This window comes from Pseudopodoces humilis, chromosome 6, assembly GCF_049639895.1.
Source record: "Pseudopodoces humilis isolate 2021_Gansu_Grassland_sample_001 chromosome 6, ASM4963989v1, whole genome shotgun sequence".
Taxonomy (NCBI): Eukaryota; Metazoa; Chordata; class Aves; order Passeriformes; family Paridae; genus Pseudopodoces; species Pseudopodoces humilis.
Window position 1 is genome coordinate 14,812,641 of NC_142205.1, and position 23,889 is coordinate 14,836,529.

Consider the following 23,889-nt stretch of genomic DNA (forward strand, 5'->3'; position numbering starts at 1 on the left):
TTGTGTTTTAGTGTCTTAATAAAGCTGGGAAAAAAAAAAAAAACAATAATGAAAATTGAACCAAAGTCTTCAGGTTCAAGAAAAACATTGATAACACATATAAAATGTGTAAGGAATTTTTCAAGTCCTTTGTTCACACAAGAGAATAACAAAAGAGATCATTTGATCATTCTTCATTAAAAACTATTATTTCCTCAAGCTAGAAATGCTTGTTAAAAGTTTTGAGGGCTTTTATTTTTTGTTTCTTTGATCTTTACATTTCATAAAGCCACAAAAATTGAATTTACAATATTTTAAAGTTTGATTCTGGACTGTAAGCTTATTTCTCTTTTTCCCTCTTTTGCAACTGAATACAATGGAATAAATGAGGACTTTGATTTCCTTTCTTATCTTTGCTGCTCCTTTAATATGGCTTTTTTTCATCTTTTTCATAAAACCTCTGTCCTTATCACCTGAGAATTATATGACTATGTTTAAACTATTGTCTTTAGTCTTGAAGATGTAATTTTAAAATGGAGGAGGGAATTTTTTTTCTGAAACGTTATATTTACCTGTTTTCAGCTACAATATCTTTTTGCTTTTCTTCTTTGTCTCACTAGTTGTTCTACCAAGGACTTGTTGCAAAAGCTATGCTTGTTTCTATGAAGTTTAGTAAGTTTAAGTAGACAAAAGGGAAGAAAGAGAGAGAAGAAAGTAGCAAACAGATCTTTCTTTTGAAGGAGAAAAATAAAATCTGAAAACTCAGTTTGCTTTCAGGCGATTCATTGCATTTATGATATCCAAAATGTTAAACTTCAGTAGGGGTTACATTTCCTGGCTGGGATACAGAGAGATTCTCAGAAAATCAAGGTTTGAAATAGAAAATCAGAAGCAACCTCATCTGGAACACAAGAAACCTCAGCAGAGGGGACAGAGCTTGAGAGTGCTGCCACTTGGGAGCCATGAACTGAAACAGAGAAGCCTGTCATCTTTGCTTTAGCAAAAAAAACCCAAGCACTGTGTTTTGGTTTTGCTGTGCCTGTGCTAGCAGCATTGCTGTCGTGCCCTCCCGGTGCAGAACACACATGCCACAGCTCCTGCGCTCCCGTCACTCACTCTTATGTTACTGCTCAAGTATGCATTCAGAAAAGAGCCAGCAGATACAGTAGATTTATTCTAGTTGTTGAGGTCAAGGACTCCTTTTCTTTGGATTCAGCAGAGAGAGAACTCTTTCCTCATAGCACCAGACGGGCTTTCTGCTTTGTGATCTACTGTCAGTGCACTCCACAGATAAGGAAACATCTGAGAGCGTTTTTAGAGGATTTATCAATCCAAAGCACTGGTGAGTTATGTGCTCTCTCCAGTGTCAGAGTTAGGAGGCTTTCCTAACTCTTCTTTCTTGCTACAAGGGACAATATTTGCACAAAGTGCAAGCCAGAGGCTCCAGCTGCTGCAGTTTTGCAAGCCATGTAAGTAAAGGGCTTTATTTTGCTGAAGCAAACTTTGTATATTCTCTTGCCTCATAAAAACTCTGAGATAAACTAAACTTTAGATTAATTTCCTAACACTAATAACGTTGCTATCCTGCTGTCCCTTTGAATAATGCATGTAAGTCAGCGCAATAATTAAATATCTTACCTTGTTTTGCTTGTGAGTCTTGTAAAGAGCAGAATCTGTGGCGCCTCAGGCAGGCTCTGTTTGCTTTTCTGATTGCTGACCATTTCTGTTCTCTGTTTGTGATCAGCACAGAGACCTTTCTGATTTCTCTGATTTTGATTTCAAGGACAATGAGAAGCTGTCAGGGAAATGAAAAATCTGTGCAAAGGAAAACAAAGAGCATTAAAAAAGTTTATGAAGTGTTGTCAGTGAACCCAAAAGTAGTGTGTAACCCTCGTGTTGAACTTGTGGTCTTGTGAGATTACATGTGCTTTATAATGAGGCTTAAGGAGTCACAGATTATGCGACTAAGAGGAACATTAAATTACAGAAGAACTATGTTGATTGATTTATAAAATGTAACTTAATGTTCATGCTCATATTTAAATTTGTCACTTTCTCTATGGTTATCTGGAGCTTATAGCAGGGGATGGATCACCTTCCTCTGAGCTTCAAAGTGTAACTTAAAGCCATGAAATATTTTCTTGTTTTCTATGTAGTTCATATACTTTTTGGCATCAATAGGCCTGGCAGAGAGCTTTTGAAATGCCAGATTTCTCTTCTTGTCAGTGAGCTCCTCCCTGCCATTTTGATTGCTGCCAAAACATAGACATGATGATAAATAAATGGAAGCTACGTTACATTCACTGACTGGGTACAGGCGGTACTACCCTGAGACAGAAATTTCATGCACTCAGAATTCTCAGTGTCTTCCTGTTCAGAGAGTCTCTAGTTCCCTTGCATTCCTTATCCAAAAAGCATCTGATCCTTATGACTTTGCACATTCTATTTGGCTCACACTTTTTCCCAGTTCCAAATAACTTTCAATAGGCCCTTTCCTCCAGGCCCACATGTCTGAAAGGTGCAAATTCTACACTCCAACCCTTCCCTCCTTCAACCGTGTCACATACCCACAGGTACCCAACACAACTTTATTTATTGCGGATATGCTGCCGCAATCACCTCTTGCGTCAGGCGCTCAGGAGAACATGGATGCTGCCCTAAATACCTTAGCACATCTCCCAGCCCTCCTCTTGCCCTTCATTTCCGTGGCAATGCAGGATCTGCACGGGGAGAGGGGCACTGTCCATGAAGGGAGATGCCCACAGTTCTCTGAAGGCCATGGGAAGGCACTCCTTGCTGTCAGCCAGGCAGTCACACCTGGATGTCAAAACAGCGAGGAAATGAACAGACCTGCAGGCCTGGGAAATGCAGTTTGCTGCTTCCAGGGATGCTGGGGAGTCACCTCCCTGAGTGAGGACAGGGAAAGGCTCTGCAGAAAGAAGTTTCAGGGTAATTAGGATCACATCTTGAAGGTGCACTGGCAGGAGCAAGTCAGAGGTGAATGGGGCTGGTGTGAAAGTCAAAATTCTCTGATGGAAGAAGATGTTGCTTTTCAAGAGTGTTTGGAAAATGAAAAAAATTTAATTTTCAACACAGAGTGGGCTAAGAGCTGCTTCCTTAGCAGTACAAAACTCTTTTATACCTAGCTGGTGCAACCACACTCCAGGGAGAAAGAAGCAGTTTATTATAGTTTTTGAATTTATGTATATGCATGTGTTCTGTTGGCAAATGCATCTTTTGTGTTCTAAAGCTTTCTGAACCTTTCATATAGTCCTCTGCTTTGAAGCAACAGATGTCAGCAATAAGCAGATGTTTCTGCCTTTGAATTTGAACATCTTTAAATACTTTGAGTATATTTTATGATGGGGAATGCACTCTGTCTTACTATGCAGAACTGATGCACTAAACGAAAAGTATCCATGTCTGGATGCTTCATGTCACTTCCTAGCTCACAAACCAATAAACCACATATTTTTCAGGATTATTTGTTATGAGATATTTTCATCTAATTATTCAGCTTGTGTTTTCAAGCTTGAAACAAGCTGTGAAATGCTCTAATCTGATTGAGCTTAAAGAGAACAAGCAGAAAAATGAGCCAAAGGAGCTGCCCCCGTTGTGAATTGCATTTTCATTCTGATGTATCCTGTGATCAGGCTGAAATCTTCCTCTTGCACAATTTCCCAGAGGAAATAATGCAGTGCCTATGGAAACGACTGAACAAAATCTTTTGATCTTTCTTACTCTAAACTTTCATTTTCAGGAGGTACAGCTATGAAATTTGATGAGTGGAGAATCTAAGAACATAAGGCCTTAAATCAGGAATAAATTTGGGAACACAAATGGAAAGAGGAGATCTGAAATAAGAAAATAACTCATTTTCTTTCAAAGCAAAGAAATCATACAATCAGATTTCATCCAAATGGTTTGCTATTGGATATTAATTTACTGCTCTAAAAAGTTCTTTTCTCCCTCTCTGCCTGATTTTTAGTCCTGAAGAGTTTGTTTTTTAAAGAAATCACTTGAGACAATGTGTGAACTGTTTAACTTTACTTAGTTGATCATAAGAATGGATTATTCCACATATAGTCAAAGGCTTTATTAATTTTAATGACATAAGGGATGTTATCAGTGCTTCTACCTAGTGCACCAGCCTGACTTGGAAAAAGAGAAATGCTTCATTTCAACCAAGCTTTGGAGCTTTTGTCCCCATCTTTGAGAAGTAATGGGGCTGTCGGAAGGCTCCTGGTGCTCAGGGGGTGCTACAAGATCTCAGTGGTGATGCAGGACATGCTCTTTCCCTCTCGTTTTTTTACCTTTTTCTCCAGTTCTTGAAACCTTTTCCTTTCTCACTTCTTCATGATACAGAATCTCCCAATGCCAACTTCTTCCAGAATACAGGTTTTCCTCAAATCAGCCTCTCCTTACTCCACAGCAGCACTGTTCAGCCTTTGTGGACTAGAGAAGGCTTGGGCTGGAGAAGGGCCCCGATGGGGACAGAATGCCCCAGCACAGCTGGTGAACCCAACTGTCCACGTGCTTGGGTTCCAGTAGCTAATTCCCATCTCTGCAGCTACAAGTGCAGTCATGTACCCACATGTAAGCAAAGCATGAAGGCTTATGACCCTTGAAATCTGATGCCCAAGGCTAAGGCATGCTTTAATTACTGCCTTGCATTTAATTACTGCCTAATGCTATGCATTTCCTGGTGGTTTCCACACCCAGACATCTTCTGGGACTGGTCATTACCCAAAACAACAGTAGACTGACAGTTCTGTAGCTTGACAAAAGAAAAGATTTCCTCCAGTTACACTTTGAAAGTTTTTAGATCTCTTTTCTCTCCAACACTGTAATACTGTAGAGTTATTTTTTTCTCTTTGAAAAAAAAGAAAAAGAAAAAAAAAAGAAAATTATTGAGGTGTTCTATTTTAGTATAGTTGACAATATCAGGTTTCCAGGTTTAGGAATCTACATACAAATGAGAAGGAGTTGTGAAAGCTTCTGATTGATGGACTGTCTTTCTTTCTGACAATTCTAATCATTTAAGGACTGCAAATGTTCAAATACTTCAAAGAGGTAGTATTTTGCTACTTGACAGCAGTGTAACTCAGAGAGTGGCTTTCCCAAATATAAAGAGGTTACAATCTGATGTGTGACTTAGACTTCTCTGGTGTCTGTCTCAAGACCTTTTTTCCCTCTGTGAAGCCCTTCCATCCCTTACTGCTCTGGTACAACACTTCAGCACATGTGCATTTATTTTGCCAAACACCACCTCTCAGGCTTACAGGCCTGAGGACTGAGGCACGACTGAATGACTGTAGAACTGAGATCTTACTAAAAGTCTGTGAAGATGCAGTAAACTGAAGGTAGTTTTCCTGAATTCTGGAAATATGTGTCCATCCATGGCCATCCATAGATAAACAGGTTCTTTGTAAAGAAGGAATGAAAACAGCTTTCAATCCTTTCCATGGTACTGTGCACCTGCAGCTTTCCCATAAGTTCAGATGTCAAAAAAACCCTCCAAACCTGCTAGAGAGCTCTCAATCTAAGTGTTGTACAGGATAATCAGCAAAACTGACCAGAAAGGACCATAAGTAGCAAAATATCCACAGATGACCAGCGTGGAGAGCTGAAAGCAGTCAGCAGTACTGTGATGCCTGTAGTGGAAAAGCTCTTGGCAGGGGAGGAAACAGTGCAGTGACATTCCAGTCTGCAGATGGAAAGCAAGTCTGGAAGCTGCTCCGAGCGAGCTGCTGCAATGGAGGGATGCAATGGGAGCATGGACTTTTTGCTGTGAATCTGTGGGAACAAATACTACCATCCTTTGTTGTCAACTGATGTTTTCTCATGCAACTTATTTTTGAGTGACTGCCCATTTCTGAACTTCAGTGAAGTAACTTATAAACTTCATATCTTAAATTTAGCTGGGGAAAAGAGTGAGGGAGAGAGGGGGAAGGAGAGGGAAATCTGCTAGCGTTCATATTCCAGAGAGAATTAATTCTGCTGTATTTGTAAGGTTTCCTCTGTGGCTTTTAAGTTATTTCCTGAAATCTGCAATTACATTCATGCAAGATCTGCATCCAGCTTTTTCAATAATAATGTTGACGCAGAACAAGTGATAAGTAAACCAATTTTTTCTTTGAATGTCATCTCTGTTTCTGTTTATCAGCTGATGCTCTAGCAAGTAGTTTCTGCCTTGAGGGGCTGTTGATAGATAATTCCTTGAGATAGCTCAGTATCTCGGCTACATTGTCCCTGTGAAGTCCTTTTAAAACACTGAGAAAAATTTCAGTGCTCTCCACAAATCGATTTTGGAACATGTTGGTAGTTCAGATCCTTGACAGCACTGAAGATGTGTGGTGGAGCATGTGGGCAAAGGTGACAGGGAAGGGAGTCAAACAAAAGTATTGGGACTGCTTGGGGGTTTTTTGGTGACCATCAGGAACCAGATTCAGTTTCACATGGTTGCAAAAACAGGGCAGTGCCAGCATTCCCAGATCACTGCCTCAGTGCATGAACAACCTCCCACCCACGTGCACAGTCATCAGCACGTCCCTGAATCACCTTCCTCAGAGGAAAAAGGGAATCCTGGAGGATTACAAAAATTCTTCAGGGTACAAGAAAGCAACAAAATGAATATGTGAGCATCCCAGATGGGCAGAATAATCCCCACTTACAAAGCTGAAGATTTGGAAATTTATGTGACTGTTGTGTTTACCATACCATGGCAGCTGTGTTCTTCTCCTTAGAGAAAATGCTCTGTATCCATGGCCATTCCTTGTTCAGAAAGGAAAAGGTTCATGTTCTCTGGTCAGACTGGCCACCAGTAGTCATAGAACAAGAGACCAGGAATCCATACTATCTAATAATTAAAATCTTTCGTCATTATCATTATTGCTAGACACCACATACACCTTGAATTTTTTAATCTACAAATGTGGAGTCATCCTTCTTCTATTTATACCCACTTTTGAACATTAGTTAAATTCCTGTAAGTTAAGTGGAAGTGAGGGAAAAAACAACTACAACTTCTGGGGATTTCTGCTTAAATTATAGTAGTTAGAAGATGAGAGACATAAATGAACACAATATCTGTAGGGTTTGACAGATAACTCAAACACAATATTTTTTAAGAATAGACATGAAGTCAGTGCATGAAGGAAAAGTCATCCTCACGATTATCTTCTTAGCTGAAAAAATTACAGTTTCAGGTCAATGAAAGAGCATTCCAGCATGCAGAGATGCCTGTATGGTGTTGCCAAAGACCATCCATCCCAACAGTGCATCTAGGCTGTAAATATCATATTTGAAATTAGTCAGCAAAAGCTACATCATCTTGATTTGCATGCTAATAAGATGATGTAATGATGCTCTGGAGAGACAGATGTACAGTTAGCTGGCAATAAAATTTTTGGTTTTTCTGAAGTACTAAAATTCTAGAATTCTCAGGGGTGTATTTCTCTGACTTTGCACCTTGTCTCTTAAATAAAGAAACACCCCACAGCAGACATATCTATGATACCACCTCTTCAAGGAGAAAGGGACAACACACATTTCTTTCTGAAAACAGCAGCTGCAGAAACTGATATGGACATTTTTTCACAAACATGAGCTATGACAAAAGTTTGCACATCATCAGCTTTCTTATTCAGAATACCTTATGGTTGAGAACAAGCTACATTTCAGGGCCTACTGGACCCTGAAACAGAGCACTAGACCCCATTCCAGAAAAATATCAGTTCAGGGAGAAATACGAAATGCTTTCTTATTGATAAATGTTTCCCAGACAATCTCTCTTCAAGCTACAGGGCCATTTCCAAAATGTGAAAGGATCCTGGCTCCTTGCAGATGAGGGAAGGATGTGAAAGTCCAGAGAGGCACCTCTGCACATGGGTTGGTGATGGCTGTGGTCTCACTTCTTGAGGCAGATAAAGCAGCATATGGGTCTTTTGACATCTTTTCCCCCAGTGAAGCCTTCCTCACTTTCTTATTTTTCTCACAAAAAGACTGGAAAAAACCTTCTTCAGCATCTCATCACTGAGAGTTGTTGAGTGCAGGATTTTATAAATCATATCTTGCTCCGTTTATGGAAATTATGACCCACACTTCTGCAGTCAGGGCTGTGGGCATACTTACTCATACTGATTTCACTGTAATACTAGAGGGTTGTCCCTTGTAGTAATGAGGTCTTAAATTTTTTCCCTGTTGCTCTGAGCTGGTATTTTCCAGGTCATGTGAGTGTTTTCCCTAAACTAACAGTGTGTTACATATTGTAGCACTGTTACGTCTTTGAGGGCTGTTTTCATGCAGGTGCCTCATGTCGTTCTTGAAGATGATACTCTAGTGCAGACAGGATGTTTGGCTGATTTCTGCTTCAGATGGCTTTTACCATCTTTTCTTTATTTCTGCCAGGGCTTTCTCTTGCTTCCCTGGGGACGCCAGATGCATCTAATGAGTCAGTTCCAGCTTCGAAGCTGAAACGGGTCATGGACAGCAGCCATGTGTTGTTCAGATTCTTGCATGGAAGGGAATTTCCTTTTTCTCTTGCTGGACCAATTCACTCAATATGAACTCATTTTAGATCAAATTGGCATTGCTTTCAGCTAACTTGAACCTTTTCTAACCCTATCATTAATTCCAAGAGTTTATTATATGCCAAAAGAGGAGAGTTGCCTTAAAAGAAAACTGGTGCCTTGGACAGTGTGCCTTGCTCACAGCTTAAGTGATAGGAAAAGAACTGTTTGAACACAAAGCAGTCACAAGCTGGTGAAAAATTAGACAACAGTCAGAGGCATGCTTCTCCCCAGTGTTGCATAAGTAGATATATAATGTATAATGTACTGCAACATCACAGCAGGTCTCCCAAATTGAAAACTAAGAGGAATAAAAGACTGCCGTACCTTGGCTCTTAAATCCCTGAATGTGTTGCCTGTGTTGATTAGTTACTTTGATTTGTGCTTCCCTGCACAGCTCATTTTTCCCTTTAATAAGAGTTTGGCTTGTAAATTGTCACTTGCATTTGCACCAAACAGTGCAATTAGGCTGGAGTGACGGAATATATTACATTGTTTGTTTTCCATTATGTTTATTCCAGATGGTTTTTGTCACTGACTCTTTTTCTGAGCCGGGCTGTTAATAAACATAGGATAAATCTAATGAATAAATTTGCCTGCTTGCTACAGATCTGTGGTGGTGGCTGAGATGGGGTTATGCTGCTGAGTAATGGGTTCTCAGCAGAACTACAGAAATGTCAATTCTGGCTTCCTTATAAGAGGCAAACTGTGCCTATGGTTAGCGAGGGGTTAAAGAAGATGCTTATATGGTGTCTTTTTTTCCTTTAAAAGACATACATTTAAAATTTAAACTGAGGTTATGATGAGTTCACAGTTGTGATGCTTTATTGCTTCTCTGAACAAAGGAAATGTTTTTTTAGTACAGCTACAGAGTGAGTACCCATTTTCAAGCTTTTCATTGTCAGGAAGCTCCTCTGTGCCCTTGAGCCAGCTGTTTCAGTTTTTGTCTTGGTTCCTGAACAAATACTTCTTTCCTTCTTCAAACATCTTGTCTATTCAAATAGAAGTTTTTAAAAGTTACTGACTAGGCTGGAGATACAAAATCAATTTTAGAAAAAGAATTGAAACATTTTGGAGAAAACATATGAGACAAAGAAGAAATGTGGATGTCTACAAGGCAGCAGGACTTGTCTTTATCTGTTCACTTGCTGAAGAGGTGTTGACTGGAAAAAAATGAATGCTGTGACAGCAGGTCTTGGAAAAGTCATAACAGTTAAGGAGTTTTCCAGTAGTGGACTCTTAGTTTTTTCATCAGAAAGGAGCATAAAAAAACCCAGCAAGAAATACAACATGGTCTGTCCTACCATCTTGCCAAAAGTTTTAGAAGTTGCAGAAGAGGTGACTGTGGTTGCTCAGAAGGGAGTTCTTAGTTAGAGTGAGTCTTGGTTAAAGATCACATTTTTTTAGAAGAGAAGCTAAAAGCAGATTACAGTAAACAAATTTTGTTTCTACTAACATTTCCCACTTTCTCTGAACTCTTCCAGGAAGCTGCCAGCAGTGCTGCCTTTTGTCACTACGGTGGCTTCTCACGTGTCTGTCAGCTGCTTAGTTCTGCTCTGAGCTACAAACTGTGTCTCTGTCTCTGAAGGCAGTGCAAGGCAGTGCTTCCCCAAGTGAGCAACCAAGTGATGAACACTGGAAGAAGAACTTGTTTATCTGGGCTCACACTGACCCACTTGCAGCAGGCTGGGGGCACGGTCAGTGCCATGAGCTGGGTGACAGAGGGTCTCAGCCACAGTGGAAAAAGGAATATTTCTAGGAACAGGAATAGACAGGGAAGGGGAAGGAGAGGTAAGAGATGTGGGAGCAATAATTCAAGAAGGCTCCAAAAGAATGGTGAGCTTAAAAAGGCTAGAAAGATGTGGCTGTTTTGGTAACTGTAATATAAGGAAAATGAGGATACAGCCTGTACCCACAGCACTGGGTGCCTGCCCAGGCTGCGAGGTGCAAGAGTGTTAACCCTTCTGGAATTAATTCAGGACATTCCAGTGCTTGAATTCACACAGTAAAAATAAACCTTGTGCCACGCTTGTTGTCTATGGGGCTTATGCTCTGCTTTTTGATTCAATCATTTAGGAATGCAAAGCTCTTCTACCAGGTCTGGGCTTTAACAGCATCTTTGCTTTGCCATTACCAGACTGTTGCTGACAGTGGAGCAGATCCACAGTAAGGAAATTCATGACAAAAAAAGGTCAATGTCTGCCTGCAACTACTCAGTCATGCTGTTTCTGTAGGGTCTGACTCACATCTGGACTGTGCTTTCCCTCCTGTGTGTCTTACCCACCACACTCTTCCTAGGCACCTCTGCATGTCCACTCACGCAGCGGGACAATGCTAAGTCTGCTCCACAGATGCCCAATTAAGGCTGAGTGTTTACTGTGAAATAAGATAAATTAAGCACTTGTGTTGTAGTGCATCCAGGGAGAGGATTGCAACACACTTGTACAGCAGATTCCCGAGTGTTTCACTGGTGGGGAGAAGGAGAGTTTAGCTGTCCCAGCCTGCTCCCTTTGTATGCATTGTCTCACTAAAACACAGCCAGGTGCAAGCTGGACAGCAGAAATTGGGGGAAGAGAAATGGGGCTTGGCCAGGATAGGACTTGGTTTTTGTAATTCTGAACAATTGGTCCTGCTTCTGCCACTGAAATCTTCATCTATCCCAGCTCCTGGCCCTTGGAGGCCTCCAATGAGGGTTTCTTCTCCTTTCACATCTTTCTCTGTCACAGTCCTTACTTTCAAGCTGACCATGATCAAATACTTTGGTGTTACTTCTCATGCCCCCAGGCATTCCTTTGGGTAGCAGATGTCTTCAGATTTCAGAGTTATGCTTCCTCTGCTCCCCAGACCCAACAGCTGAATTTTTCCTAGGATCCTTGAGGTTGGCAGTACTCTGTAATTCTCACACTGAGAGGTGGTCTACTAAGAAGATACAAGAGAAAAATATTGTGGCATTATTTTTGTCCTATAAAAAGCAGAGAAGATGCAGCAGGCATGAGGTTTTTGTTGATTTATTTATGAGTAGTTCCTATTCAAAGGAGTGTAAGAGAGAATCAAGGAACATAGACCAATTTCTATTTGGCTAGTCCTTCAAAAGCTGTAAATGACCATGATGAAGTCTGATGATTTCCTCTGGATTTATACCAGTGCCAATGAGAACATAGCTCAGTCCACTGATTTTACCTCACATCCCAATGGATGTGGACAATATATGCAGTGTGTTAAAATCTATCTGAATGCTGATTAAGAGTTAAATAACAGTGGCATTTACTGAGGATTATTTAAAAATGCATTTTCTTGCTTCACTACTTCCATACACTCTCTTTTGATCTTCTGTGATTATTGCTGTATTCGTTGAGCTCCCTGGCCATAAAAATGGGCAGTAATTGCAAAGTCTTTAGTGAACTTTGTGAAGTATTATCATTCTCACACTTCTCATTTTATTTGTCATAGTATTTTGCTGTCAGCTTAGACTTTCTGAGTCTTGTCTTTTTAACTCCAGAATGCATTACTGTATGTGAAAATATTTCATGTAGAGCTTTGAAAGAAAATTAATTTATAACACCCAAAAATTATGCCATGAACCAAAATTCATTATATCCATCTCCTTTATGACAAGGATATTTTAGCCTGTTATAAGAAATGTTGATAATAATTATTGGATCTCTGTATTGACCTTGTTAACACCATCCAGGATGGTGTTTAAAAACTGTTAAGGAAAACTGTTTCACTTAAAGATCAGTTGCATAGCAATTTTTGTGGCAAACTCAAATAGAAAAATGTTCTAGGTCTATTATTAGGCTCTATCCAATTCTACTCATGCCATTAAAGATGATTCATAAAGTACTGCACATCTGATCCAAGTCAACTTCTGTCCTTATGGCTTGCATAATCCTATAAACCACACTGGTGCTCATACATCACTTGATTCACATCACCACCCCCACTTTGTGATGCATTGCAAAATGTGCAGTGTACTTGATGACCCTTTCACCTAAAAAAAAATAAATAAAAAAAAGGGGAAAAGTGCTCTCAGTCTTAGGAGTAGAAAGCAGAATAATAGTATTGAAGCATGAATCCTCCCTGGACATAACAGGAGCTACACCTTGCATTGAAGATTTCACGAGTCTTCAATTTATTTTCATCCTTGTAATATGCTAATGTGTTAGCTTTACAGGGTAGCATGCTGCCAGAGCATTGCAACAACTGCACTCAATGCCAGATGCTAAAAAAGCTTCTTGAAATATTACTAAATAAGGTATTGTGAATGTTCTTCGTGGGAAAAATAAGCCCATTCCCTGAGCAGCAAGAATAAGGGCATCTCTCTAGTCTAATAGCTGTTTGTCAAATGCTTGTGCTTCTTTATGGTATTTTTCTTCCCTTTCATTTAATTTCTCTAACTTTCAATCCCGTCTTGATTTATTTTTTTTTTAACTGAAATGATCTATAATTTACTATTGCTTTATTATTGTTTGAGATGCATCTTGATCCATTTAGAGGAGTAGCAACATACCAAGATTTCAATATATTAGAAAATCCCAGTATCTGAAGACTAGTCATTTGGAAGAAAACGGTGCTAAGAGCTTAAAGCCAGTACTGTTGCTGGGTGTGATACTATATTTCCTATATAAAGGGAGTTTTTAGGATAGTAGAACACTTTCTGAGGTTTCCATGATGGCTGCCTCACACAGTCTCTGCCAGGAGGAGAGCACTGTACTCACTTTGTGAACGGGAACAAGACCTGGCTATGAGGGAGGGCAAGCCATGGGTCCCAAAGGATTATGATTATAATGCTAACATTCAAAACTAGAACTCAAGGTGTTTTTTACACACCAGGGAATTCAGATATGGGGATAATTAAATGGCAGCATAATTAAATGTCTGCATCAGCCTCAGTCCACTCCTGAAGGGACCATGCAGTAGCCCTCAAGGCAGCAACAGCCTGTTCTTGCCCCTTGTTTCCCTCCTGCCACACCTCCTCTACCACAGCAGGCTCCTACAGAAGACCCAAGGGCCTTCTCAGCACTCACCTGGTGTATGAACACTGCAGGTCTGTCCTGCCCCGGGCTGGCAGGTTTCACTGTGTGTGCTGACCCTGCACATTCACCGTAGGCTCATCACTACAGGGGACAGGGGCTGCCATATGACCCCTGCTTTACAAAGGGTAATGAGCCTCAGCCAGGGAGAACCAGGCACAGGGGTCCCACTGCAGTAGAACAGAAAGGAAACAAGCTGATGAAATATCTCTTGATCTGCTGGTCCCTGTGAAGGACTTCTGGATGCTGCTGAGGCTGTGTCAATGTGAGCATTGACAGTGCTTGCTGTCACCTGGGCACAGTATGGCTTCAGAGAGAAAACAGATAAACCCCTTCTATCTAAAACATCTTCTATCTACTTCATTAGCTCTCCCAAAGGTGCCAAGATCACTTTATTTACTGTTTAAAATCTTTAATGGAAATTGAAAAGTCTCCAAGATCATCACTAAAATGTGCAGTGGGGACAAGCGGAAGAACTAAATTTATCACTGGAAAAACAAAGACAATACTCCTGTGAGTGGTTAGAAATCAGTTTGGCACTGCAGTTACAGCACTTCAGTGTCTTCTTTTTTTATATAAAAATTGTTTTTCTCAGTTTTCTTCAAGTCCAATCAGTAATCATTTGTTTTGTTGGGTTTGTATTGGTCTGATAGTTTTCATATCTCTCTCATTCACAGCCTGATTTCTCAGTTTGCTAAAGGACAGCTGATAAAACTCAGTTTCAGATAAACCCAAAATTACATTTATGCCATAAATACCCTCTGTGATTATGGGAAGACACGGTCAGTCTCTTTTCATTGGCAGTGAAATCAGTGCATGAAGTATGCTTGAATATAATTGTTCTTTGTTCATTCTCAGGGACATCCTGCCAAATTCTTTTTTTTCAATATTGTCCTTATCTGAACCTTTAAACCCTTTATTTCTAAATGGTGAAAAGTAGTTCCCTGTATACCCTGCAAAACCCTTTGTCTCTCCTTAGGTATCCATATCCACTACACTCAATAAAGAGAAAAGGAAATATGTAATCTCATGAGTACAACAGTCATATCAACTGCTGTGGTGAGATTTTCCCAGTTGCTAATGATTTTCAATGGAATCCTTATGCTTTTCACTTAGCTCCTAATAGTGTTCAGAAATGTCTTAGTTTATGGCCTGGGCTATCAGAAGCCATCATGATCAATTCCACTGGTAAAGTCATCAAAGATCTTGATCCTGAGGATGTACAAGATATGTTACACAATCACAGAATGGGTAAGGTTGGAAGGGAGGTCCTCCAGTCCAACCCCTCTGCCTAACCAGGATTCCCTAGAGCACATTATTCAGGATTGTGTCCAGACTACTTTGAGAAGGAGACTTCACAACCTCTCTGGGCAATCTGTTCTGGCACTCGGTCACTTGCACAGTGCAGAAATTCTTCCTCATATCCAGGTGGAACTTCTTGGGCATTAGTTTCTTCCCATTTTTTCTTTTCCTATTGCTTGGCAGCACTGAGCAGAGCCTGGCTCCATCCTCCTGCCACCCTCCCTTCAGATTCTGACAGACTTTGATGAGGTCCCCTCTCAGTCACCTCTTCCCAAGGCTGAACAGGCCCAGCTCCCCCAGCCTTTCCTCATAAGAGAGATGCTCCAATTCCTTAATCATCTTTGTTTCCTTCCTCTGGACGTGTCTCAGGAGCTGCATGTGTCTCTTGTGCTGAGAAGCCCAGCACCAGCTCCTGTCACAGAGCTGCAAAGTACTCCAAGTAACTCAGAGCTTTAATCATGAATTAACAACAAAACCAGAGACTGCACCAAAGCTTCCTTCCTTCAGCTGGAGGCAAGCTGGACTGTGGGTGTGGGCCAGGTCATGCAAATCACCATCCCTCAGCATCAGGCTGTTTCTTTGACTCAGAGAGGGCTTTGGAGAGCAGCAGCGAGGCTGTTTTCACTCAAAGTGAAATTTCCATTATGAAATTTCCATTGAATATCCATTACACTGCAAACACAACAAAAACAAAGTATTTCTTTCATTATGTTTAATATTTATCCATACTCTAGCATCATAACCATCACAGTGTCTCAGCAATAGTGGGATGGTGCAGGATGGACAGACCAGGACATCTCTGCCTTGCAAGTAGCTCACAATAGTTGTGTTTTTCTTCTGTCTGTTTGCATTTTATGAGTATTAATTAACTCCTCTTCTACTACTGCAGGGCAGGAAATCGTTGCCCTCCATGTGGAAATAGAGAAATGGATTACATGATTTGCCCAAAGCTAAAAAGAGAATTGCTATCAGCACTAGGAGCAGAACTGATGATTTTTCTTAGTGCCTGGTCCTGTAATGCAATTAGCAGAGCAATCTCCCTTCCCCTCCTCTTCTGCTGTGTTATCCTCCACCTGTGAATGGCACTGACTCCAGCAGTGCTTGATATTTGAAGCTGAATTTTACTGTTAAGATTAATTTCTACTCAACAGGATGACTCCAACCAATACATTCTTGCATCTAAGAGAAACATTCAAATGTGCCTTTGAATTAAAGGGACATAAAAATCCCCACAAGAATCCTGCAGCATGAGCCTGATGCTTAAGTCATTCTCCAGGAACAAGCTGATGCTACAGCAGCATTTTTTGTGCCATCTAGTGGCTGCAGAAAATCAGATGCCAGGCTCTGCCCTAATGTGCCACCCAGCACCAGTGCCACAGCAAATCCTGCCCCTGCTCTGACAGCCTCTGGCCTGCTTAGGGCTGCTTGTGCCTCTTTTTCTTTTGCTGCTCCTATTGCTGCTGTTTCACTTGGATGATTGTGAGCTGCTAAAACTCTGGAAAGCTGCAGTAAGAAGTGGTCTGTAAAAAGAGATAAGTAAATGGGTATTCTCAGGACTGCTCTCAGTTTATGTATACACTGTGTTTCTGTGGAATAGGGAACACTTTCCTCACTGCTTGGAGAGTGGGAAGGAAACTGTGGGGACTGAGGAACCAACCAACATACACAGAATATTACTAATTTGTTTCCTGAAGAGGACACAACCAGGTGCCTTGGAGAAGGGAGCTGGCTGCTCCACTGAGCTGGACACCTTCAGGGAGGAAAAGCAATTCTCAGAGAGGACTCAGGGATGGGACATAGACCTGGGGTTATTTTCAGCCATCTTTTTGATTAACTTCTCAAAAAACACAGATAGGGACTGATTTCTGCATATAGCCAGGATCTTTAAAAGCACCATCAGAAGAAGTAATTCTATTGCAAGGGTAGTGAGGAAGGACTGCACCATATATGCTTAATTAAAAACTGCCTTCGAGAGTTAAGGAAAGCCAGACAGTACCATAAGCAATAGCGACATTTTTCCTACATTTTAGTAGAAGACAGGTTTTGTAAGGGATTTAAATTACTTTTAATCTCACACATTTTAACTGAGAATAGTAATGAGAATAAATATGATAGTTCCTAATGCAGATAGAGTTTAAGATACAAAAAGCAATGAGCAAAATGAGTTTATTTGCCACAGCTGACCTTCGTGTTACATAGAAAGTCCAATGCTATCTGCTGAGATGGTTTTGGCCCAGTGAAGCTAAGCAGCTCACCAGACTTGGTCAACATTGTTTCATACTTTGTCTGTACACACATTAACACATTTGGTAAAAATATAACAGCTTGATGAGAGAAGCTTCCCTGTTTGGATTGGACTGCTTTAGACAATCCTTCAGCATCCTCACAGCCCTAGCTCAAGCCAATGCCAAGACCTTGGTAAATGCCAAAGACATTGAATCCCTGCCATTCTCCAAAACTCCTCACCCGGAGGCCACACACCATGAGCAGCAGTGGGACAGGTTCCTGTTCCCACCCCACCATAGGAAAGCTATAAATAGGTGGCCTGCTCCAGATCCAGCTGTGCCAACCCCAGCTTGTCCCCTATGCTCTCACACTGTCCCCTGGCTAGTTAGGGCTTCCCACCCTCTCACAGACACAACGAACCAGAGCAACAAGAGCTCTGTTATTCCCACTGGACTAATTTTGACTGAAAGAGGGCAGGAGATGCATTGGGAGCACTCAGCAGGGCTGACTGTGTCCAGGAGGCCAGTGTGGGCAGGCTGGTAGTGACCTCTCCTGTCACCACCCCTAACTGCATGTCTGCATCCTGTTTAAGCTGAAGAGGATCTGGGATGGCTGTGCCAGCAGAGCTGGCACAGAGGGCAATAACCTCCAGCAGTGTGGCTTGTAATCTTCATCTGGCACAGCTCTCCACAAACAGAACATCTGTCCACAGCCTAAAGAGATGTTTCAAAACTGATTTAATTAGAGCAGCACAAGCACCCATCTGGACACTTTTAGCTCTTTGGCTCCCACTCACCTAACAGACAACGACAATGGATAAAAATCGTTTTCACCTGCCCAGGTTGCAAAGTGGTCAAAAGGAAGGGATGATGTATCAGCCATGCCAGAATACTAAACTTTTGACAAATGCATCTGGTCAATCCTGTATATACATCTGGTGGGGTGCTTTTTGAAGTTGCCACCTGAGATCCCTGCTCACAGTGGCACATCTGCAGAAGGCAGTGGGGGAATGTGTGCCTGCAGCTGTGCAAAGCCCAGAGCTCAGACAGCTGATTCTGCTGGGTCCAACGAGCTCAGGGATGGGATACATTGCACTGGGTCTCGTGCACATTTACCATGTGGAAGCCTTCCCTTACCCTTCTGGCTCGCTCTTTCCCCTACACAAGAGTACTGGACAGCAAAGAGTGCTGATGATTTAGTGCAGTGTCAGATGGGTTAAACAGTCTATGGAAGTGGCAAATCTACAAACTGTGGAGCCCCTGCAGAACGGCAGCAACAAACTAAAGAGGGATAGTTACATTTTAAATTGGTATGCAGGTTTTTGCACCAAGGGACTGACTATAACCTTAGTTTATATAACTTCTTATTCCAGCTTGGGCCAAATAAAAATAAACTGACTGATTCCAGATTAATTAAAATGTGAACTAAAGATCTGGAATTCATCTACCAAATTATTTGAAGATAAACAAATGCAAGTTTGTGCATAAATGTTAGAAAAATATATTGCAGAGTTTAAAAGAAGAAAATCACCTATGAGAACTGAAAGCACCATTTCTTTTTTAGCACTATTTTGAGGCTGCAGATAACCCAGGTCTCTACTAGAGTCTTTTCTAAACTCTTAATAAAAGGCTACAGTTTATATTAGTTTTAATATACCTCATGCTTACTATCCAAATCCTTTTTAAGAAAAAAAAACAATTGGAATTTTAACTAGTTGCCGATGACAGAAGTAAAATTGGTCTTTACAAATCTGGGTTTAAAATAGGACTTTCATGGAGAGGACTGTTTATATTTGCTAATATTATCCAGTCTGTCTATTTGTAAACAGGAGTCAAAGGTTTACAAGCCTTAGCCTGTGATAAAAGTAAATCAGAATGAGGGAAGACCATGAGCAATGAAATCCCCTGTTACACTGGAACTGTGTTATCCAGCAGGATAAAGACCAGACAGACCACAGCAAGAGGCAAGCAATGAGCTGAAGGGAGCAGATGCTCTTCAAAAAATTTCTGTTGTTTTCATGGAGAGAATAGCATTGGTAACTCATCAAATGGTCTTATCAGACTTCATGTGCCCTTGGCCTTTTACTGGTGTTTAGACTAGACCAGGATGGTAAACAGGCATGTACACAATCAGACAGAGAGACCTCAGGATTCCTGAGCTCTCTGATGTTTCTGGGATATGGTGCAAGAGGGATGCTGCACAAAGTCTCCATCTGGCCTCTGCCCACTGTGATTTTAGCTGCCATTGCAGGTGAGAAGGCTGAGCAGCCTCAGCCATGTCCTGCTGCTCCTTGGATGAGCCCACTCTTGGAACACAGATATTCTTCCAGGCAAGAGCACAAACTCCCCATTTGCCTACCCCAGGGAGACTTGCACAACCTCTTGCTACATTCCCTGGCTACATTCATCTTTTCCTCTCAGATTCCAAAAGCAAGATGAGACCATTTATAATCAGGAAACAGCAGCAGTGTTGTCTCTATGCCACCCACCACACACAGCTCTTGGCTGCCCCAGCAGCTTTCCAGCTCTTCTTGCTTTTGGGCCTGCAGCACACATCAATAAGGCAGAAACACGGAAGGTTTAAAAAACTGTAGAAAAAAGAAAGCCCACAGGTTAAAGATCAAACTCCAAACCAGAACAACCTCTTTGGGTAATGGGATCCTTTTTTTGGCCAAACCCATTATATTTGCTAATAGTCAAGGGTGAGTCATTGCTGCCCCTCTCCACAGCCAAGGGTCTCTGGAGAGGAGAAGATTTTGGCTGTGACTTCTGTACAAGTGGTATCATCTGCACAGCAGCTTGGTTTCCAGGGCTCAGAAGAGAGAACTCATCTTCAGAAGCGCGCAGTTGAAGGGAAGGCAGTGACAGTGCATTGGCTTGGGGCTATGCCCTACATCCTGTGGCCTTCCAACAGGTTCTTCCTCTGTAACTGCTGGCCTACTGCATCCCTACCAAGGTCTGAAGACAGACTCCAAACAGGGAGAAGTGACTGTGACATCTGGGCTCACCACAACTTCACCATTCTCCACAACACTCTACTTCAGTCAGATTTCTGGCAGGAAAAGCAAGTTCCATGGCTGAGATTTCCATTTAAGGACTTTTCCCAACCATCTTTTAACTCAGCCAGCTACAGCATCACCGAGGAAAGAAGCCTTCTCTTTGCTGCCTTCCTGCTACCATGCCACTTTTTGGACAGGTGGTCTTTTCTGTCCCATATGAGCATGGAGGAACAGAAGTGCACCAAGGTGGCCCTGGCTGCTCCTGGGCTTCCTTCACATGCCACTGTATCTCTCCTTTCCCCTCACTTTCAGCATCATGTCTAGCAATTAAAGCAAAAATCCCAGGGAAACCCACATCCCAATAGACAGGGGACAAAGGGGGAAAGGGTCTTTTCCCCACATGCCTGTTGGGAGCAGGACAGACTCTAACCTTTGTGCTCGTGGTGCTGGTAGGAGAGCTCAGCAGTGTCAAGAGCCCAGCAAAGAGAGGAGAGCTCTGTGCTGGCAGGCACAGGAGGAAGAGGAGGAAGAGGAGGAAAGCCACCCTGACAGGCAATGGCAGTGTCACCACACTGTAACCCAGCCAGCCCTGTGGCTGTGGCATGTAGACCAGTCACACTGCTGTGTACAGCTGGCTGCTCATGAGGAGCAAAACAAGGGCCTGAACAACCTGGAACTCTGAGGCTGGAACAGATAAATAAAATAGGTTTTGAATAATAATGAGACACATCTGTATTAAGAAATCATGATTATTTTATTAAAAGTGTGCCAATGCAAGCAGTATTTTATAGAGTATTTGAAAGACTGTCCTTAGAGCTGTTTCTAGCTAGCATGTAGTTATGCAGCTTTGATGAACTCAAAGGGCTTTCTTCTTCCTATAAAAGCCACTGGTGTCACCTAGAAAAATATTATATATACTACTTTCTTTGGCTTTTCTTTGTCTAGCAAAATGACAATCACTACAGTGGGAAAGGCCAGATAACACAATTCAGGCAGCTGCATTTTTTGCAGCTGTACTTCTGCATTTTTGTTAGAGATGATGGGTTTATGCAGACCTGAGGACACAACATGAACACTGTTGTGTCTCATTCAGAATCTTGCTTACTAATGTTAATACACTACAGGAAAGCAGTTTGGTGGACCATATAACTAATAGAATTTTTAATTGTAAATTTATAATACTCAACAAAGAAAAAGCTGTGGCTAGCATAATATTATTACCTTTCTGAGAAAGATGACATGCTAATGAGCAGATTAATCACTGTCTCTTAAAGCAAGAAATAAAATGAATCAAATGAAATTATTACTTAAAAAGACTTAAGGGGGACAAAAAGGGAATTTAATGAAAACAAATGCATTCTATGCATAATTAATTTAACAAATTTACCAGTTATGAGAAATTTTGTGAAAAGCTCCTTCCAATTTTATGGATAAGGAGTCCAACAAGGCTGACAAGAAAGCAAGCATTCAGAAAGATCACAGTTTGGAAGACCTCAGCTGCAGAGGAAGCAGGCAGATAACCTCGTGGCAAGCATCTCTGTGCTGCCCACATCCCTGGGAACTGTGCTGCAGGACACTGCCCGAGACAGAGGGTACAGTGCTAGAAGGGCTTCTGATCATATTCACCAGAGTCCTTCACAGGTAACAGTCATCCCAAAACAGAGACAAAATGAAATGACTGTTATGGTTGATTCCATAATTGCCCCCAGAGAATAAGTTGGGACACCAATTAATTTTATTGAGAAGGAACAGCAGTGGCTTATGAACTTCCGCAGAGACCTAGTTTCCTGAATTAACAAAATAAGCAGAATAGATAAAAACCATAAAAGAGCATCTATGCCAAGAAACTTGTCTCCAAATTAAGTGTTTCTGTACTCTTTCCCATGAGCTGATAAATTTATGAGACCTATTTTTTAGCTTTACTGTGTGTGTACAAATATATATATATTTGAACAGACATACATTCAAACTTTTCCAAAGACAGAGGAAAAAGAGAAGACTCATAAGAAATCACAGCATCTCACAGGTAGAAAAGGAGAATTATAAGCAGGAAAGACATGACTTTTGAGTACAGGGTAGTTTTCAATTGCAACTACCTGTCCAAGGCAGGGTAATTTAAGCAATAACAAAATCACAAATATCAAACTAGAACTTTCTGCAGTGCCCAATGAAGATAACTAAAACAAAGATAAAACAAACAAAACAGCTTATTGCATGTCAGCCCACTGTTTATCGGCTAGAAACAAATCTAAGTACATTGTAATTTAGGCCATCAAAGAATAGATCTGAATTAAAGAAAATTAATTCCATCAGTCAAAGTCAAATAGAAAAAAAAATCTTTAATAATATATTTTACATAAAACATATCTACCACACTCCAGGGCATTGAAGAAAAGCTAAGTGAAAACAGGACTCCTTTGGCTGGTAAAGATAAGGATATATATGTGCATGTGTGCATACACACAGGTACACATACACTTCTTTTTCTGTGATGAAAATACGCCCCAGCTGAGGGAACAGTGACTGCCTTAACTGATCTGAATGACTTTAAATTATAATTTTTTTTTGGTTTTACATCTTGATTCTATGCCATAAAACTTAAATAGAAAGAAAGAAAAAAAGAAAGGTCATTTTAACCAAGGCAAGAGAAAGCTTCTCCATGTTTTATGTATTTCAACTTTATTTGCAAGTCAATATGTTCTGAATCTCTGTAGGTTTCCATTAAAGTGGAAATTGCAAAACCCTTTACCCTGATGGAAATTTGAAGCTGATATGCTCTAAGCCCTACATGACTCCTCTTCTTTATATATATTTTATTTGTATTAACAATTATGTAAGGAAATTTATGGGGGACAGATCATTAGAAGTGATTCTGGCATACTGCTTGTCTCAGACTTGCCAGAATTTCTTAAGAAATAAATTTAAATCAAGGTCACTGTTTAAAATGCAAAAAGGCTCATGGCAGTCTGCTGCCATGGAGTTGCAACTGCAAAATAACACTGAGTTTATTGTCATTGTTGTAAATTATATCTGGAGATACTTGAGAGAAATGCGAGCAAAACTCTGGACAGTACAATAACAGAGAATTGTATTCACTGAATATGGAATTGTGACAAGGGTTCTCTACAATCACTTCTCTTTGTAAGAAATATATGTATTTTGGCATAACCCATCACATACCAGTACCTGGGGTTGTGTTTGCACTGCAGCTGCACCCCAAGACTGTCACCCATGGCTATGACAGCGTGCTACCTGTGTGTCCTGTCTGCTCCTTCCCCAAGGGCAGCCCCGTGATGCTGTGTCTGGACAAGCCAGCTGGTACCCCTGGGACACAGGGCATCACTCAGCCTGGGGTCACCCCAGTGCACCCCTCCTGGCTGTGCACACTAATGCTGCTGTGTGGGTCAGATGGCTCCAGCTGGGCTGCTGCTAGTGGCATCTCAATCAATGAGGGGAAGACCAGCTGGACTGGGGACATCCTAAGGTGACTCTAACACTCTGTGATTCAAGGTTAGGTGGAACTTGTTGACAGACTGAGATCAGGGGAAATTAAAGTGAAAATGAGATTTAACTGGTTGCTAAACACTCTGTGACCTTCAGACATCTGGGAATGCCCCCTTATGTCCCAAGGAGACTGTGCTGAAATCACATCCCACCACATGCAAAGTAAAGCCTGCTCCTTACCAGACAAAGGCCAGACTTTCCTACTGAAGACTGGCATGTTGACTGACAGCTGAAGCTTTTTTGTGCTATTCCCTGGAGGAACCCAAGGAAAAAAACA

At 41.3% G+C, this 23,889-nt stretch overlaps 1 protein-coding gene across 2 annotated transcripts in view; it reads left to right on the forward strand.

The window, feature by feature from the left end:
* The first annotated feature begins 1,125 nt into the window (after window positions 1-1,125).
* Window positions 1,126-23,889, forward strand: part of C1QTNF7 (C1q and TNF related 7) — a 35,948-nt gene continuing 13,184 nt past the window's right edge. The window contains exon 1 of one of the 2 annotated variants that reach the window (XM_014259475.2): window positions 1,126-1,448. The gene's annotated coding sequence lies outside the window, so the exon portion shown is untranslated. The remainder of the gene's footprint in view (window positions 1,449-23,889) is intronic. The other variant, XM_014259486.2, reaches the window with a different exon arrangement.